The following is a 13,240-nucleotide window of genomic DNA, read 5'->3' as shown; positions in this document are numbered from 1 at the left end:
TGGACCGTTAGGTTAAAACCCTAACGCTCTACCGACTGAGCTATCCGGGCTCAATCCGTTAGTGCCGATAAACAGATAAAATATTATAAGTATAAAATAGAAGAAAGAGAAAGAATCGCCCGATCGCGGAAGGAAGACAAAATATTCCAAGTATAAAATACAAGTAAAGAAAGAGATCGCCCGAACAGGGACTCGATCCCTGGACCGTTAGGGTAAAAGCCTAACGCTCTACCGACTGAGCTATCCGGGCTCAAACCGTTAGTGCCGATAAACAGATAAAATATTATAAGTATAAAATAGAAGAAGGAGAAAGAATCGCCCGAACGCGGATGACTGATAAAATATTCCAAGTATAAAATACAAGTAAAAAAAGAGATCGCACGAACAGGGACTCGAACCCTGGACCGTTAGGTTAAAAGCCTAACGCTCTACCGACTGAGCTTTTCGGGCTCAATCCGTTAGTGCCGATAAACAGATAAAATATTATAAGTATAAAATAGAAGAAAGAGAAAGAATCACCCGACTGCGGAAGACAGATCGAATTTACCAAGTATTAAATAGAAGTAAAAAAAGGGATCGCCCGAACAGGGACTCGAACCCAGGACCGTTAGGTTAATAGCCTAATGCTCTACCGACTGAGCTATCCGGGCTCAATCCGTTAGTGCCGATAAACAGATAAAATATTATAAGTATAAAATAGAAGAAAGAGAAAGAATCGCCCGATCGCGGAAGGAAGACAAAATATTCCAAGTATAAAATACAAGTAAAGAAAGAGATCGCCCGAACAGGGACTCGATCCCTGGACCGTTAGGGTAAAAGCCTAACGCTCTACCGACTGAGCTATCCGGGCTCAAACCGTTAGTGCCGATAAACAGATAAAATATTATAAGTATAAAATAGAGGAAAGAGAAAGAATCGCCCGATCGCGCAAGACAGATAGAATTTTCCAAGTATAAAATACAAGTTAAAAAAGGGATCGCCCGAACAGAGACTCGACCCCTGGACCGTTAGGTTAAAAGTGTAACGCTCTACCTGCAGAGCTATCCGGGCTCAAGCCGTTAGTTCCGATAAAAAGATAAAATATTATAAGTATAAAATAGAAGAAAGAGAAAGAATCGCCCGATCGCGAAAGACAGATAGAATTTTCCAAGTATAAAATAGAAGTAAAAAAAGGGATCGCCCGAACAGGGACTCGAACCCTGGACCGTTAGGTTAAAAGCCTAACGCTCTACCGACTGAGCTATCCGGGCTCAATCCGTTAGTTATGATAAAAAGATAAAATATTATAAGTATAAAATAGAAGAAAGAGAAAGAATCGCCCGATCGCGGAAGACAGATAGAATTTTCCAAGTATAAAATAGAAGTAAAAAACGGGATCGCCCGAACAGGGACTCGAACCCTGGACCGTTAGGTTAAAAGCCTAACGCTCTAACGACTGAGCTATCCGGGCTCAATCCGTTTGTTCCGATAAAAAGATAAAATATTATAAGTATAAAATAGAAGAAAGAGAAAGAATCACCTGATCGCGGAAGACAGATAGAATTTTCCAAGTATAAAATAGAAGTAAAAAAAGGGATCCCCCGAACAGGGACTCTAACCCTGGACCGTTAGGTTAAAAGCCTAACGCTCTACCGTCTGAGCTATCCGGGCTCAAACCGTTAGTGCCGATAAACAGATAAAATATTATAAGTATAAAATAGAAGAAGGAGAAAGAATCGCCCGAACGCGGATGACTGATAAAATATTCCAAGTATAAAATACAAGTAAAGAAAGAGATCGCCCGAACAGGGACTCGAACCCTGGCCCGTTAGGTTAAAAGCCTAACGCTCTACCGACGGAGCTATCCGGGCTCAATCCGTTAGTGCCGATAAACAGATAAAATATTATAAGTACAAAATAGAAGAAAGAGAAAGAATCACCCGATCGCGGAAGACAGATCGAATTTTCCAAGTATTAAATAGAAGTAAAAAAAGGGATCGCCCGAACAGGGACTCGAACCCAGGACCGTTAGGTTAATAGCCTAATGCTCTACCGACTGAGCTATCCGGGCTCAATCCGTTAGTGCCGATAAACAGATAAAATATTATAAGTATAAAATAGAGGAAAGAGAAAGAATCGCCCGATCGCGCAAGACAGATAGAATTTTCCAAGTATAAAATACAAGTTAAAAAAGGGATCGCCCGAACAGAGACTCGATCCCTGGACCGTTAGGTTAAAAGCCTAACGCTCTACCTGCACAGCTATCCGGGCTCAAGCCGTTAGTTCCGATAAAAAGATAAAATATTATAAGTATAAAATAGAAGAAAGAGAAAGAATCGCCCGATCGCGGAAGACAGATAGAACTTTCCAAGTATAAAATAGAAGTAAAAAAAGGGATCGCCCGAACAGGGACTCGAACCCTGGACCGTTAGGTTAAAAGCCTAACGCTCTACCGACTGAGCTATCCGGGCTCAATCCGTTAGTTCCGATAAAAAGATAAAATATTATAAGTATAAAATAGAAGAAAGAGAAAGAATCGCCCGATCGCGGAAGACAGATAGAATTTTCCAAGTATAAAATAGAAGTAAAAAAAGGGATCGCCCGAACAGGGACTCGAACCCTGGACCGTTAGGTTAAAAGCCTAACGCTCTACCGACTGAGCTATCCGGGCTCAATCCGTTTGTTCCGATAAAAAGATAAAATATTATAAGTATAAAATAGAAGAAAGAGAAAGAATCGCCCGATCGCGGAAGACAGATAGAATTTTCCAAGTATAAAATAGAAGTAAAAAAAGGGATCGCCCGAACAGGGACTCGAACCCTGGACCGTTAGGTTAAAAGCCTAACGCTCTAACGACTGAGCTATCCGGGCTCAATCCGTTAGTTCCGATAAAAAGATAAAATATTATAAGTATAAAATAGAAGAAAGAGAAGGAATCACCCGATCGCGGAAGACAGATAGAATTTTCCAAGTATAAAATAGAAGTAAAAAAAGGGATCCTCCGAACAGGGACTCTAACCCTGGACCGTTAGGTTAAAAGCCTAACGCTCTACCGTCTGAGCTATCCGGGCTCATTCCGTTAGTTCCGATAAACAGATAAAATATTATAAGTATAAAATAGAAGAAAGAGAAAGAATCGCCCGATCGCGGAAGACAGATAGAATTTTCCAAGTATAAAATAGAAGTAAAAAAGGGATCGCCCGAACAGGGACTCGAACCCTGGACCGTTAGGTTATAAGCCTAACTCTCTACCGACTGAGCTATCCGGGCTCAATCCGTTAGTTCCGATAAAAAGATAAAGTATTATAAGTATAAAATAGAAGAAAGAGAAAGAATCGCCCGATCGCGGAAGACAGAGAGAATTTTCCAAGTATAAAATAGAAGTAAAAAAAGGGATCGTCCGAACAGAGACTCGAACCCTGGACCGTTAGGTTAAAACCCTAACGCTCTACCGACTGAGCTATCCGGGCTCAATCCGTAAGTGCCGATAAACAGATAAAATATTTTAAGTATAAAATAGAAGAAAGAGAAAGAATCGCCCGATCGCGGAAGGAAGACAAAATATTCCGAGTATAAAATACAAGTAAATAAAGAGATCGCCCGAACAGGGACTCGATCCCTGGACCGTTAGGGTAAAAGCCTAACGCTCTACCGACTGAGCTATCCGGGCTCAAACGGTTAGTGCCGATAAACAGATAAAATATTATAAGTATAAAATAGAGGAAAGAGAAAGAATCGCCCGATCGCGCAAGACAGATAGAATTTTCCAAGTATAAAATACAAGTTAAAAAAGGGATCGCCCGAACAGAGACTCGAACCCTGGACCGTTAGGTTAAAAGTCTAACGCTCTACCTGCAGAGCTATCCGGGCTCAAGCCGTTAGTTCCGATAAAAAGATAAAATATTATAAGTATAAAATAGAAGAAAGAGAAAGAATCGCCCGATCGCGGAAGACAGATAGAATTTTCCAAGTATAAAATAGAAGTAAAAAAAGGGATCGCCCGAACAGGGACTCGAACCCTGGACCGTTAGGTTAAAAGCCTAACGCTCTACCGTCTGAGCTATCCGGGCTCAATCCGTTTGTTCCGATAAAAAGATAAAATATTATAAGTATAAAATAGAAGAAAGAGAAAGAATCGCCCGATTGCGGAAGACAGATAGAATTTTCCAAGTATAAAATAGAAGTAAAAAAAGGGATCGCCCGAACAGGGACTCGAACCCTGGACCGTTAGGTTAAAAGCCTAACGCTCTACCGACTGAGCTATCCGGGCTCAATCCGTTAGTTCCGATAAAAAGATAAAATATTATAAGTATAAAATGGAAGAAAGAGAAAGAATCGCCCGATCGCGGGAGACAGATAGAATTTTCCAAGTATAAAATAGAAGTAAAAAAAGGGTTCGCCCGAACAGGGACTCCAACCCTGGACCGTTAGGTTAAAAGCCTAACGCTCTACCGACTGAGCTATCCGGGCTCAATCCGTTAGTTCCGATAAAAAGATAAAATATTATAAGTATAAAATAGAAGAAAGAGAAAGAATCGCCCGATCGCGGAAGACAGATAGAATTTTCAAAGTATAAAATAGAAGTAAAAAAAGGGATCGCCCGAACAGGGACTCGAACCCTGGACTGTTAGGTTAAAAGCCTAACGCTCTACCGACTGAGCTATCCGGGCTCAATCCGTTAGTTATGATAAAAAGATAAAATATTATAAGTATAAAATAGAAGAAAGAGAAAGAATCGCCCGATCGCGGAAGACAGATAGAATTTTCCAAGTATAAAATAGAAGTAAAAAAAGGGATCCCCCGAACAGGGACTCTAACCCTGGACCGTTAGGTTAAAAGCCTGACGCTCTACCGTCTGAGCTATCCGGGCTCATTCCGTTAGTTCCGATAAACAGATAAAATATTATAAGTATAAAGTAGAAGAAAGAGAAAGAATCGCCCGATCGCGGAAGACAGATAAATTATTCCAAGCATAAAATACAAGTTAAAAATGGGATCGCCCGAACAGGGACTCGGACTCTGGACCGTTAGGTTAAAAGCCCAACGCTCTACCGACTGAGCTATCCGGGCTCAATCCGTTAGTGCCGATAATCAGATAAAATATTATAAGTATAAAATAGAAGAAAGAGAAAGGATCGCCCGATCGCGGAAGGCAGATAAATTATTCCAAGTATAAATCAGAAGTAAAAAAAGGGATCGCCCAAACAGGGACTCGAACCCTGAACCGTTAGGTTAAGTGCCTAACGTTCAACCGACTGAGCTATCCGGGCTTAATCCGTTAGTGCCAATAAACAGATGAAATATTATAAGTATAAAATAGAAGATAGAGAAAGAATCGCCCGATCGCGGAAGACAGATAAAATATTCCAAGTATAAAATACAAGTAAAAAAAGGGATCGCCCGAACAGGGACTCGAACCCTGGACCGTTAGGTTAAAAGCCTAACGCTCTACCGACTGAGCTATCCGGGCTCAATCCGTTAGTTATGATAAAAAGATAAAATATTATAAGTATAAAATAGAAGAAAGAGAAAGAATCGCCCGATCGCGGAAGACAGATAGAATTTTCCAAGTATAAAATAGAAGTAAAAAAAGGGTTCGCCCGAACAGGGACTCGAACCCTGGACCGTTAGGTTAAAAGCCTAACGCTCTACCGACTGAGCTATCCGGGCTCAATCCGTTAGTTCCGATAAAAAGATAAAATATTATAAGTATAAAATAGAAGAAAGAGAAAGAATCGCCCGATCGCGGAAGACAGATAGAATTTTCCAAGTATAAAATAGAAGTAAAAAAAGGGATCGCCCGAACAGGGACTCGAACCCTGGACTGTTAGGTTAAAAGCCTAACGCTCTACCGACTTAGCTATCCGGGCTCAATCCGTTAGTTATGATAAAAAGATAAAATATTATAAGTATAAAATAGAAGAAAGAGAAAGAATCGCCCGATCGCGGAAGACAGATAGAATTTTCCAAGTATAAAATAGAAGTAAAAAAAGGGATCCCCCGAACAGGGACTCTAACCCTGGACCGTTAGGTTAAAAGCCTGACGCTCTACCGTCTGAGCTATCCGGGCTCATTCCGTTAGTTCCGATAAACAGATAAAATATTATAAGTATAAAGTAGAAGAAAGAGAAAGAATCGCCCGATCGCGGAAGACAGATAAATTATTCCAAGCATAAAATACAAGTTAAAAATGGGATCGCCCGAACAGGGACTCGAACCCTGGACCGTTAGGTTAAAAGCCCAACGCTCTACCGACTGAGCTATCCGGGCTCAATCCGTTAGTGCCGATAATCAGATAAAATATTATAAGTATAAAATAGAAGAAAGAGAAAGGATCGCCCGATCGCGGAAGACAGATAAATTATTCCAAGTATAAATCAGAAGTAAAAAAAGGGATCGCCCAAACAGGGACTCGAACCCTGAACCGTTAGGTTAAGTGCCTAACGTTCAACCGACTGAGCTATCCGGGCTTAATCCGTTAGTGCCAATAAACAGATAAAATATTATAAGTATAAAATAGAAGAAAGAGAAAGAATCGCCCGATCGCGGAAGACAGATAAAATATTCCAAGTATAAAATACAAGTAAAAAAAGGGATCGCCCGAACAGGAACTCGAACCCTGGACCGTTAGGTTAAAAGCCTAACGCTCTACCGACTGAGCTATCCGGGCTCAATCCGTTAGTGCCGATAAACAGATAAAATATTATAAGTATAAAATAGAAGACAGAGAATGAATCGCCCGATCGCGGAAGACAGATAGAAATTTCCAAGTATAAAATAGAAGTAAAAAAAGGGATCGCCCGAACAGGGACTCGAACCCTGGACCGTTAGGTTAAAAGCCTAACGCTCTACCGACTGAGCTATCCGGGCTCAATCCGTTAGATCCGATAAAAAGATAAAATATTATAAGTATAAAATAGAAGAAAGAGAAAGAATCGCCCGATCGCGGAAGACAGATAGAATTTTCCATGTATAAAATAGAAATAAAAAAAGGGATCGCCCGAACAGGGACTCGAACCCTGGACCGTTAGGTTAAAAGCCTAACGCTCTACCGACTGAGCTATCCGGGCTCAATCCGTTAGTGCCGATAAACAGATAAAATATTATAAGTATAAAAAAGAAGAAGCAGAAAGAATCGCCCGATCGCGGAAGACAGATAGAATTTTCCAAGTATAAAATAGAAGTAAAATAAGGGATCACCCGAACAGGGACTCGAACCCTGGACCGTTAGGTTAAAAGCCTAACGCTCTACCGACTGAGCTATCCGAGCTCAATCCGTTAGTTCCGATAAAAAGATAAAATATTATAAGTATAAAATAGAAGAAAGAGAAAGAATCGCCCGATCGCGGAAGACAGATAGAATTTTCAAAGTATAAAATAGAAGTAAAAAAAGGGATCGCCCGAACAGGGACGCGAACCCTGGACCGTTAGGTTAAAAGCCTAACGCGCTACCGACTGAGCTATCCGGGCTCAATCAGTTAGTGCCGATAAACAGATAAAATATTATAAGTATAAAATAGAAGAAAGAGAAAGAATCGCCGGATTGCGGAAGACAGATAGAATTTTCCAAGTATAAAATAGAAGTAAAAAAAGGGATCGCCCGAACAGGGACACGAACCCTGGACCGTTAGGTTAAAAGCCTAACGCTCTACCGACTGAGCTATCCGGGCGCAATCCGTTAGTTCCGATAAAAAGACAAAATATTATAAGTATAAAATAGAAGAAACAGAAAGAATCGCCCGATCGCGGAAGACAGATAGAATTTTCCAAGTATAAAATAGAAGTAAAAAAAGGGATCGCCCGAACAGGGACTCGAACCCTGGACAGTTAGGTTAAAAGCCTAACGCTCTACCGACTGAGCTATCCGGGCTCAATCCATTAGTGCCGATAAACAGATAAAATATTATAAGTATAAAATAGAAGAAAGAGAAAGAATCGCCCGATCGCGTAAGACAGATAGAATTTTCCAAGTATAAAATAGAAGTAAAAAAAGGGATCGCCCGAACAGGGACTCGAACCCTGGACCGTTAGGTTAAAAGCCTAACGCTCTACCGACTGAGCTATCCGGGCTCAATCCGTTAGTTCCGATTAAAAGATAAAATATTATAAGTATAAAATGGAAGAAAGAGAAAGAATCGCCCGATCGCGGGAGACAGATAGAATTTTCCAAGTATAAAATAGAAGTAAAAAAAGGGTTCGCCCGAACAGGGACTCGATCCCTGGACCGTTAGGTTAAAAGCCTAACGCTCTACCGACTGAGCTATCCGGGCTCAATCCGTTAGTTCCGATAAAAAGATAAAATATTATAAGTATAAAATAGAAGAATGAGAAAGAATCGCCCGATCGCGGAAGACAGATAGAATTTTCCAAGTATAAAATAGAAGTAAAAAAAGGGATCGCCCGAACAGGGACTCAAACCCTGGACTGTTAGGTTAAAAGCCTAACGCTCTACCGACTGAGCTATCCGGGCTCAATCCGTTAGTTATGATAAAAAGATAAAATATTATAAGTATAAAATAGAAGAAAGAGAAAGAATCGCCCGATCGCGGAAGACAGATAGAATTTTCCAAGTATAAAATAGAAGTAAAAAAAGGGATCGCCCGAACGGGGACTCGAACCCTGGACCGTTAGGTTAAAAGCCTAACGCTCTAACGACTGAGCTATCCGGGTTCAATCCGTTAGTTCCGATAAAAAGATAAAATATTATAAGTATAAAATAGAAGAAAGAGAAAGAATCACCCGATCGCGGAAGACACATAGAATTTTCCAAGTATAAAATAGAAGTAAAAAAAGGGATCCCCCGAACAGGGACTCTAACCCTGGACCGTTAGGTTTAAAGCCTAACGCTCTACCGTCTGAGCTATCCGGGCTCATTCCGTTAGTTCCGATAAACAGATAAAATATTATAAGCATAAAATAGAAGAAAGAGAAAGAATCGCCCGATCGCGGAAGACAGATAGAATTTTCCAAGTATAAAATAGAAGTAAAAAAAGGGATCGCCCGAACAGGGACTCGAACCCTGGACCGTTAGGTTAAAAGCCTACCGCTCTACCGACTGAGCTATCCGGGCTCAATCCGTTAGTTCCGATAAAAAGATAAAGTATTATAAGTATAAAATAGAAGAAAGAGAAAGAATCGCCCGATCGCGGAAGACAGAGAGAATTTTCCAAGTATAAAATAGAAGTAAAAAAAGGGATCGTCCGAACAGAGACTCAAACCCTGGACCGTTAGGTTAAAACCCTAACGCTCTACCGACTGAGCTATCCGGGCTCAATCCGTTAGTGCCGATAAACAGATAAAATATTATAAGTATAAAATAGAAGAAAGAGAAAGAATCGCCCGATCGCGGAAGGAAGACAAAATATTCCAAGTATAAAATACAAGTAAAGAAAGAGATCGCCCGAACAGGGACTCGATCCCTGGACCGTTAGGGTAAAAGCCTAACGCTCTACCGACTGAGCTATCCGGGCTCAAACTGTTAGTGCCGATAAACAGATAAAATATTATAAGTATAAAATAGAAGAAGGAGAAAGAATCGCCCGAACGCGGATGACTGATAAAATATTCCAAGTATAAAATACAAGTAAAAAAAGAGATCGCCCGAACAGGGACTCGAACCCTGGACCGTTAGGTTAAAAGCCTAACGCTCTACCGACTGAGCTTTTCGGGCTCAATCCGTTAGTGCCGATAAACAGATAAAATATTATAAGTATAAAATAGAAGAAAGAGAAAGAATCACCCGACTGCGGAAGACAGATCGAATTTACCAAGTATTAAATAGAAGTAAAAAAAGGGATCGCCCGAACAGGGACTCGAACCCAGGACCGTTAGGTTAATAGCCTAATGCTCTAGCGACTGAGCTATCCGGGCTCAATCCGTTAGTGCCGATAAACAGATAAAATATTATAAGTATAAAAAAGAAGAAAGAGAAAGAATCGCCCGATCGCGGAAGACAGATAGAATTTTCCAAGTATAAAATAGAAGTAAAAAAAGGGATCACCCGAACAGGGACTCGAACCCTGGACCGTTAGGTTAAAAGCCTAACGCTCTACCGACTGAGCTATCCGAGCTCAATCCGTTAGTTCCGATAAAAAGATAAAATATTATAAGTATAAAATAGAAGAAAGAGAAAGAATCGCCCGATCGCGGAAGACAGATAGAATTTTCAAAGTATAAAATAGAAGTAAAAAAAGGGATCGCCCGAACAGGGACTCGATCCCTGGACCGTTAGGTTAAAAGCCTAACGCGCTACCGACTGAGCTATCCGGGCGCAATCAGTTAGTGCCGATAAACAGATAAAATATTATAAGTATAAAATAGAAGAAAGAGAAAGAATCGCCGGATTGCGGAAGACAGATAGAATTTTCCAAGTATAAAATAGAAGTAAAAAAAGGGATCGCCCGAACAGGGACACGAACCCTGGACCGTTAGGTTAAAAGCCTAACGCTCTACCGACTGAGCTATCCGGGCGCAATCCGTTAGTTCCGATAAAAAGACAAAATATTATAAGTATAAAATAGAAGAAACAGAAAGAATCGCCCGATCGCGGAAGACAGATAGAATTTTCCAAGTATAAAATAGAAGTAAAAAAAGGGATCGCCCGAACAGGGACTCGAACCCTGGACAGTTAGGTTAAAAGCCTAACGCTCTACCGACTGAGCTATCCGGGCTCAATCCATTAGTGCCGATAAACAGATAAAATATTATAAGTATAAAATAGAAGAAAGAGAAAGAATCGCCCGATCGCGGAAGACAGATAGAATTTTCCAAGTATAAAATAGAAGTAAAAAAAGGGATCGCCCGAACAGGGACTCGAACCCTGGACCGTTAGGTTAAAAGCCTAACGCGCTACCGACTGAGCTATCCGGGCTCAATCAGTTAGTGCCGATAAACAGATAAAATATTATAAGTATAAAATAGAAGAAAGAGAAAGAATCGCCGGATTGCGGAAGACAGATAGAATTTTCCAAGTATAAAATAGAAGTAAAAAAAGGGATCGCCCGAACAGGGACACGAACCCTGGACCGTTAGGTTAAAAGCCTAACGCTCTACCGACTGAGCTATCCGGGCGCAATCCGTTAGTTCCGATAAAAAGACAAAATATTATAAGTATAAAATAGAAGAAACAGAAAGAATCGCCCGATCGCGGAAGACAGATAGAATTTTCCAAGTATAAAATAGAAGTAAAAAAAGGGATCGCCCGAACAGGGACTCGAACCCTGGACAGTTAGGTTAAAAGCCTAACGCTCTACCGACTGAGCTATCCGGGCTCAATCCATTAGTGCCGATAAACAGATAAAATATTATAAGTATAAAATAGAAGAAAGAGAAAGAATCGCCCGATCGCGGAAGACAGATAGAATTTTCCAAGTATAAAATAGAAGTAAAAAAAGGGATCGCCCGAACAGGGACTCGAACCCTGGACCGTTAGGTTAAAAGCCTAACGCTCTACCGACTGAGCTATCCGGGCTCAATCCGTTAGTTCCGATAAAAAGATAAAATATTATAAGTATAAAATGGAAGAAAGAGAAAGAATCGCCCGATCGCGGGAGACAGATAGAATTTTCCAAGTATAAAATAGAAGTAAAAAAGGGTTCGCCCGAACAGGGACTCGATCCCTGGACCGTTAGGTTAAAAGCCTAACGCTCTACCGACTGAGCTATCCGGGCTCAATCCGTTAGTTCCGATAAAAAGATAAAATATTATAAGTATAAAATAGAAGAAAGAGAAAGAATCGCCCGATCGCGGAAGACAGATAGAATTTTCCAAGTATAAAATAGAAGTAAAAAAAGGGATCGCCCGAACAGGGACTCAAACCCTGGACTGTTAGGTTAAAAGCCTAACGCTCTACCGACTGAGCTATCCGGGCTCAATCCGTTAGTTATGATAAAAAGATAAAATATTATAAGTATAAAATAGAAGAAAGAGAAAGAATCGCCCGATCGCGGAAGACAGATAGAATTTTCCAAGTATAAAATAGAAGTAAAAAAAGGGATCGCCCGAACAGGGACTCGAACCCTGGACCGTTAGGTTAAAAGCCTAACGCTCTAACGACTGAGCTATCCGGGTTCAATCCGTTAGTTCCGATAAAAAGATAAAATATTATAAGTATAAAATAGAAGAAAGAGAAAGAATCACCCGATCGCGGAAGACACATAGAATTTTCCAAGTATAAAATAGAAGTAAAAAAAGGGATCCCCCGAACAGGGACTCTAACCCTGGACCGTTAGGTTTAAAGCCTAACGCTCTACCGTCTGAGCTATCCGGGCTCATTCCGTTAGTTCCGATAAACAGATAAAATATTATAAGCATAAAATAGAAGAAAGAGAAAGAATCGCCCGATCGCGGAAGACAGATAGAATTTTCCAAGTATAAAATAGAAGTAAAAAAAGGGATCGCCCGAACAGGGACTCGAACCCTGGACCGTTAGATTAAAAGCCTACCGCTCTACCGACTGAGCTATCCGGGCTCAATCCGTTAGTTCCGATAAAAAGATAAAGTATTATAAGTATAAAATAGAAGAAAGAGAAAGAATCGCCCGATCGCGGAAGACAGAGAGAATTTTCCAAGTATAAAATAGAAGTAAAAAAAGGGATCGTCCGAACAGAGACTCAAACCCTGGACCGTTAGGTTAAAACCCTAACGCTCTACCGACTGAGCTATCCGGGCTCAATCCGTTAGTTATGATAAAAAGATAAAATATTATAAGTATAAAATAGAAGAAAGAGAAAGAATCGCCCGATCGCGGAAGACAGATAGAATTTTCCAAGTATAAAATAGAAGTAAAAAAAGGGATCGCCCGAACAGGGACTCGAACCCTGGACCGTTAGGTTAAAAGCCTAACGCTCTAACGACTGAGCTATCCGGGTTCAATCCGTTAGTTCCGATAAAAAGATAAAATATTATAAGTATAAAATAGAAGAAAGAGAAAGAATCACCCGATCGCGGAAGACACATAGAATTTTCCAAGTATAAAATAGAAGTAAAAAAAGGGATCCCCCGAACAGGGACTCTAACCCTGGACCGTTAGGTTTAAAGCCTAACGCTCTACCGTCTGAGCTATCCGGGCTCATTCCGTTAGTTCCGATAAACAGATAAAATATTATAAGCATAAAATAGAAGAAAGAGAAAGAATCGCCCGATCGCGGAAGACAGATAGAATTTTCCAAGTATAAAATAGAAGTAAAAAAAGGGATCGCCCGAACAGGGACTCGAACCCTGGACCGTTAGGTTAAAAGCCTACCGCTCTACCGACTGAGCT

The 13,240-nt window shown here is 40.7% G+C and overlaps 14 non-coding genes across 14 annotated transcripts; all 14 read right to left on the bottom strand.

Annotated features, from left to right (window-relative positions):
• Positions 1-577: 577 nt before the first annotated feature.
• TRNAN-AUU (transfer RNA asparagine (anticodon AUU)) lies at positions 578-650 on the bottom strand. Its single transcript has one exon. It is a non-coding gene; the product is annotated as a tRNA-Asn (tRNA).
• A 527-nt stretch (positions 651-1,177) lies between these two features.
• TRNAK-UUU (transfer RNA lysine (anticodon UUU)) lies at positions 1,178-1,250 on the bottom strand. Its single transcript has one exon. It is a non-coding gene; the product is annotated as a tRNA-Lys (tRNA).
• Positions 1,251-1,977: 727 nt separating this feature from the next.
• Positions 1,978-2,050, bottom strand: TRNAN-AUU (transfer RNA asparagine (anticodon AUU)). Its single transcript has one exon. It is a non-coding gene; the product is annotated as a tRNA-Asn (tRNA).
• Positions 2,051-2,377: 327 nt separating this feature from the next.
• Positions 2,378-2,450, bottom strand: TRNAK-UUU (transfer RNA lysine (anticodon UUU)). The gene has a single exon. It is a non-coding gene; the product is annotated as a tRNA-Lys (tRNA).
• Positions 2,451-2,577: 127 nt separating this feature from the next.
• On the bottom strand, positions 2,578-2,650 carry TRNAK-UUU (transfer RNA lysine (anticodon UUU)). The gene has a single exon. It is a non-coding gene; the product is annotated as a tRNA-Lys (tRNA).
• A 526-nt stretch (positions 2,651-3,176) lies between these two features.
• Positions 3,177-3,249, bottom strand: TRNAI-UAU (transfer RNA isoleucine (anticodon UAU)). Its single transcript has one exon. It is a non-coding gene; the product is annotated as a tRNA-Ile (tRNA).
• Positions 3,250-4,176: 927 nt separating this feature from the next.
• TRNAK-UUU (transfer RNA lysine (anticodon UUU)) lies at positions 4,177-4,249 on the bottom strand. The gene has a single exon. It is a non-coding gene; the product is annotated as a tRNA-Lys (tRNA).
• Positions 4,250-5,376: 1,127 nt separating this feature from the next.
• On the bottom strand, positions 5,377-5,449 carry TRNAK-UUU (transfer RNA lysine (anticodon UUU)). The gene has a single exon. It is a non-coding gene; the product is annotated as a tRNA-Lys (tRNA).
• Positions 5,450-5,576: 127 nt separating this feature from the next.
• On the bottom strand, positions 5,577-5,649 carry TRNAK-UUU (transfer RNA lysine (anticodon UUU)). Its single transcript has one exon. It is a non-coding gene; the product is annotated as a tRNA-Lys (tRNA).
• Positions 5,650-6,776: 1,127 nt separating this feature from the next.
• TRNAK-UUU (transfer RNA lysine (anticodon UUU)) lies at positions 6,777-6,849 on the bottom strand. Its single transcript has one exon. It is a non-coding gene; the product is annotated as a tRNA-Lys (tRNA).
• Positions 6,850-6,976: 127 nt separating this feature from the next.
• TRNAK-UUU (transfer RNA lysine (anticodon UUU)) lies at positions 6,977-7,049 on the bottom strand. Its single transcript has one exon. It is a non-coding gene; the product is annotated as a tRNA-Lys (tRNA).
• A 927-nt stretch (positions 7,050-7,976) lies between these two features.
• Positions 7,977-8,049, bottom strand: TRNAK-UUU (transfer RNA lysine (anticodon UUU)). The gene has a single exon. It is a non-coding gene; the product is annotated as a tRNA-Lys (tRNA).
• A 1,727-nt stretch (positions 8,050-9,776) lies between these two features.
• TRNAN-AUU (transfer RNA asparagine (anticodon AUU)) lies at positions 9,777-9,849 on the bottom strand. Its single transcript has one exon. It is a non-coding gene; the product is annotated as a tRNA-Asn (tRNA).
• Positions 9,850-11,376: 1,527 nt separating this feature from the next.
• TRNAK-UUU (transfer RNA lysine (anticodon UUU)) lies at positions 11,377-11,449 on the bottom strand. Its single transcript has one exon. It is a non-coding gene; the product is annotated as a tRNA-Lys (tRNA).
• Between the last annotated feature and the right edge of the window lie 1,791 nt (positions 11,450-13,240).

This window comes from Parasteatoda tepidariorum, chromosome 2 (genome assembly GCF_982258835.1).
Source record: "Parasteatoda tepidariorum strain Cologne lab strain chromosome 2, Ptep-v5.0, whole genome shotgun sequence".
Classification (NCBI taxonomy): domain Eukaryota; kingdom Metazoa; phylum Arthropoda; class Arachnida; order Araneae; family Theridiidae; genus Parasteatoda; species Parasteatoda tepidariorum.
This window is presented reverse-complemented; position numbering and strand designations above follow the sequence as displayed.